General features: G+C 47.6%; 1 long non-coding RNA gene across 1 annotated transcript; it reads left to right on the forward strand.

Moving 5' to 3' along the window:
• Window positions 1-272: 272 nt before the first annotated feature.
• On the forward strand, window positions 273-1023 carry LOC121167623. The gene is made up of 2 exons (XR_005885606.1): window positions 273-453; window positions 516-1023. It is a non-coding gene; the product is annotated as an uncharacterized LOC121167623 (long non-coding RNA).
• Window positions 1024-4802: the final 3779 nt, after the last annotated feature.

Consider the following 4802-nt stretch of genomic DNA (forward strand, 5'->3'; position numbering starts at 1 on the left):
CTGTGTCCTGAATCATTCCCTGTCCACTTCATGAAGTTGTGCATTTGTAGTTATGTGGTTCTGCTTGGAGTTGCAGGCGTGTTTGTGTCAAGGGTCTCTGTGTAACTGAGTTCTCCTGTTTCCACAGGATTTCGGGTGGAGATGGCAGGGAGGACTCAGACCGTGTTTCTCAACGACAACATCACCATCATCTGCAAGATTCCTGGTTCTCCCGCTCTGGACATCAGCACTGTGGGTGTTGTCTGGTTTGTATGGAAGAAAGGAACAGAGGAGAAAGTTCCTGTGTTTGAGTATTATGGAGATCACGAGAAGGCATACCGAACTGGAGCCAACATCTCTCCGGAGAAGCTGATGAGGGGAGAGGCCTCACTGCACCTGCCAGCCATTCAGCTCAGTGATGCTGGAGAGTACTTCTGTAAGGTGGTGGTCACCCCTGAGATGGATGAGAAAAGTGTGCAGCTAGAAGTTGTGGGTGAGTGCCTGAGGGCAATGCCCGGGATCCCGTGGGGCTGCAGGTGCAGAGTGGGATGGATGTTAGAGGCTGGTCTGGGGACCCACCGTGGGCTAGAGAGCTGGGCTTTGGTGGGTGGTGAGATGACTCTGGGCAAGGTGTGAAGCCTCTGAATCTCGGTGCCCTTGCTAGAAACAAATGTGATGGCATCTGCCCAGGAGGAGTGGGGAGAGATGGCATGTTGGGAAGATGCAGGTGAAATGTTGGATGTGCCCCTGTCTATGACACATAGTGAGTGGAAGACAGCAATAGTGGTTATTGCATTATTCCCACTGGGTGTGGGTTGTCATTTTATCTGAGCAGGTTCCTTGGGGAGGCAGCTGGGAAAGAGAGGGTTGCTAGACTGTGGTCCCCTTCAATTTTTGTGCTTCTAAGTGAGTGAGATAAACATTTAGCATCCTTGCACCTGGATTTCCCATTTCCAAAAAGGGATTCTTAGGAAGATGTTATGCAAGATGTGCAGTGGAGTGAGGTATGATGAAGCCTGACAGGACAGACACATCCCCAAATTCCATCTTGAGCTCCAGTGTGGTGTGTTACCCAGCAGTCTGGTGAATAGATGCTGGTGAGATGGGGAGAAAAGGAAACTCTTGCAGACAGTGACATGAAAAGTGTTTGAGCCCTTGTGGGGAACAGTAGGAAACGTCTTCAGATCAACTGAAATAGGAGGTCAGGGTTGGGCCTAGCAGTTAAGATGGCTGCATGTGGGGTCCGTGTTGTGTCATGGTGTGTTGTGCCCCTGGCATCCCTTAAGGTTGCTGGTTTAGTGCAGCTGCACCTCTCCCAAAGTAGTTCCCTGCTCTTGTTCCTGGGAAAGCAGCCCAGTAGACCTGAGTGCTGGGGCTCCTGCCATCCATGAGAGACCCAGGATGGAGGAACTGGCTTGCATCTTCAGCCTGGCTTAGTCCTGGTTTGTGTGTTTATCTGGGGACTTAGCAATGTATGGGAGCATGCATTCTCTCTCTTCTGTTACTTTGCCTTTCATATGCATATATACATAAATCTTTAGACATGTAGAATGGAATGTTTCATAAGCATTAAAATGGAGAGACTCAGAAGTGATGGTAAGTAAAATGAGCCATCCACTCACTTGCTACTTGTTTCTCTCATATGTAAAGTTAAGAGCCCTGCATTTGGACAACAGAGCTGATGCTCCCTGGCTGCACTTAGTGGTAAGTGGCTGGGGCAGCGTGAGATGAATGAAGACTGGTTGGCTTGAAGAGCACAGGTGGTTTCCTCCCATTTGAAGGCTGCATCTGAGGCAAGGTGTCCGTATTGTTGGTTCTTTTGAGTCCTCTGGCCTTCTTCTCTCTGTGTCTTCCTTAGCAGACTATGGTGTGTTTCTCTTATAGAGTCTGGGTGTGTCTAATATATATATGCACGCGCGTGTGTATGTGTGTAAGCCTAAAGGCTATATGTGTGTCTATATATTTCTCTCTATATTTTTATTTGCATGTGTGTTTAAATTTTTATTCATTTATTTGTGAGGCAGAGAGAAAAAGAGAGAGAATGATACCTTACTAGTTGACTTTGAATTGTGTGATGCAGGCAGTAGGCCAGCTGGGAGCTGACTCAGTCCTCACCCCTATTGGGTTGAATGGACCCTGCCCTTGAACCATCACCACTGCCCCCTAGAGCCTGCAAAAGCAGATAACTGAAATCAGGGGTTGGTGCAGAGACTGAGCCTGAGTACCGTGGTGTGGGCACAGGCATTCTAACCTGCACCTGAACCAGGAGACCGAATGTCCCCTTTGGCCATGTGTACAGGAATGTACGTCATTATTTTAATCTCCAAGTTCCGTTGATCACTACTGTTCTGTAGACAAGTAATTGATTTTTGTACATGGGCTTCTTACCTTGAGGCTGCTGCTATCCTTACTAGTTCTCAAAGCCTTTTTTCTTGTTTTTTGGTTGAATCTTTGTGATTGTTATCTATAAATCACATTATCTATGAACGAATATAGTTTCATCATGTTTTCAAGTCTGTGTACTTTTATGTTCCTATCCTATTTTACTGGTCTGGAGTTCATTGCAATGTACTAGGAATAGAGTGTAGAGGGAGCATCCTGCCTGCTCCTGAAATTTTTTACTTTCTTCCTCAGGATGTTGGGCATAGATTTTAGGTAAAAGTTCTTTATCAGCTTGAGGAATTTCTCTGATGCCACACATTGTTCTTTGTTTTGTTTTGTTTTTGTCATATGGATGGATATTGCTCTTGCCTAACAGTGATTCTGCCATCTCTAAGTGGAGCTGCCATCTGATCATGGTACATGGCCTTTGTATTCCCAGCCATCACAGGGGAGTCCAGCCATTCTGCAAGGGCAGGGCACACTTGTCATCCTCAGGACACACTTTGATGGATGTGTGCTTCCAGGGAGTTGCTCTCACCACATTTCAGTGAATCTGGAATGACCAGACCCTCAGTTCACATGGCCAGACCAACCTTCCATGAATTCAGATGATATAGGCTTCATCTGGATGTGTTGTTTCTAACTGAAACTATGTAACAGAAATTAGGAATCAATGAGCATTGTGTCCCACAACAGTGCTCTAAGACTTTCTGCAGATTCTCCCAGATGTGTAGGAAGCAAGATGTGTGAGGAGACTCAGCTGCACTCATACTGTGAGCATTGGGCTCTAGCATGGTGGCATGCTGCTGGCACTGGCCTTGACATTTAGTCAAAGCAGAGTCTGATTCAGTTCACTTGTTCTTCCTGAGGTGTTTCTCTGTGTCAGACATCAGGTGGGTAATAAGCTTGTCCTCCCTTCCCTAGAGTCTGCTGTGGCTAGTAGGTGTTTCTCAGTCAGGTAAGCTGGGCATGGCTGCAGAAGTACCTGTGCCCCAGTGTCCATCTGTACAGTGAGTGTGGCTATCAGGTACTGGGTCTTGTCTTCCTACAGAAGCAGTGAGGTGCAGATGTGTGTGTGTGGTAGGAGTCAGTGAGTGAGGGCAGGAAGAGTTGAAGCCTCATTCCAACTCAGTGTGTATCTTCTCTCTGGCAGCTACTCCAACCAGCAAAATATTTCAGGACCAGGTCCTGGAGAACTCAAAGCAATACACACGCATTGTGTGCAAGTGCAGTGGTTTCTACCCAGACTCTGTGAACATAACATGGAAGAACTGGTCCCCGAAAGCGGCTCAGCCTCTGCCGATATCTGAAGGCATCTTCACTGGTCATCATGTCCAGAATGAGGATGGGACCTTTAATGTCACTAGCTATGTGACACTGAAGTCTCCTCTGGAAGATGCTGGGGCCGTGTACCAGTGTGTGGTGAGCCACATTTCCCTACACAACACCCAGAGACTCAACCTCACACTGAGTGTGACAGGTAAGCCTCTTTCTGGACATGTTCCCTACTCCACGATTTGAGGCAGTGCAACTTACAGCTTAGGCTCACAGGCATGCCAGGCGCTGCACTGGGAATTGAAGGAGAAAGAGGTAAAGCATGGGTGGAGGGAGCAAGCTGGGACAAGACCCAGCTAAACCAGAGTCAGCAGCCGAGACTAAGTCCCTCTCCTCAAAGGCAGAAGGTATGGTCAGCTCGAGTAGAGAGAATGGTCCAGTGGAAATGGGCTACTCATCAGCTTGTGTCTCCTGGAAATTGGTTCTCAATGGTCTTTGTGGCATGGGGTGGTAAGCTTGCATGCCTCTATGGGGATAGGGACAGGATTGTATCCAAATGCCCTGAAGAGAAGGGGTGGGCCCGGGTCAAGAAGCAGCCTTGCCACATCCCTCCCAGCAGGACTAGGTCTATTGTAAGTGGTTTACTGGTAGAAGGCAAAATAGTAGTCCTATGTTTGTCCTGAGCCTGTGCCTGGGCAGAACATAGGTCAGATCTTTAGTGCAACACAGCTCAGCTTCTGCAAAATCCCTCCAGCTGTTGTTGGTAGTGGGAGGGTAGTCATTGAACTCATCATGATTGCCCTGGTCATGACTGTGGTGTTGTTGGGAATGACTCTGCCAGTGAAATTCATCTTCTTGGTTCCAGGGGAGTAAGGAAGGCAGAGTTCCAGGGGTAGGCGGTCTGGGTGTGCCAGATGAGACCTTGGATGTTCACAGAGGGAAGAAGGAATTGTTCTTGGGCATACGGGTATTTGTGGTGGCTTGTTGCAAGGAAGTGCATGCAGTGTGTGGGGGAGGCACATGGAGTGGGAATGTCCTGTGTGTGCATGTCTGCATGACTAAGCATGTGTGCTGACACTGGCTGTAGAAGCTTTTTTTTTTTTAATTTTGCCTGCAAACATCTTTATTTTACTTTTTGTTTTGTTTTAATTGATTACATTGCATCA

The sequence above is a fragment of the Ochotona curzoniae genome, unplaced genomic scaffold (genome assembly GCF_017591425.1).
Source record: "Ochotona curzoniae isolate NIBS_2020 unplaced genomic scaffold, NIBS_Ocur_1.0 patch401, whole genome shotgun sequence".
Lineage (NCBI taxonomy): Eukaryota > Metazoa > Chordata > Mammalia > Lagomorpha > Ochotonidae > Ochotona > Ochotona curzoniae.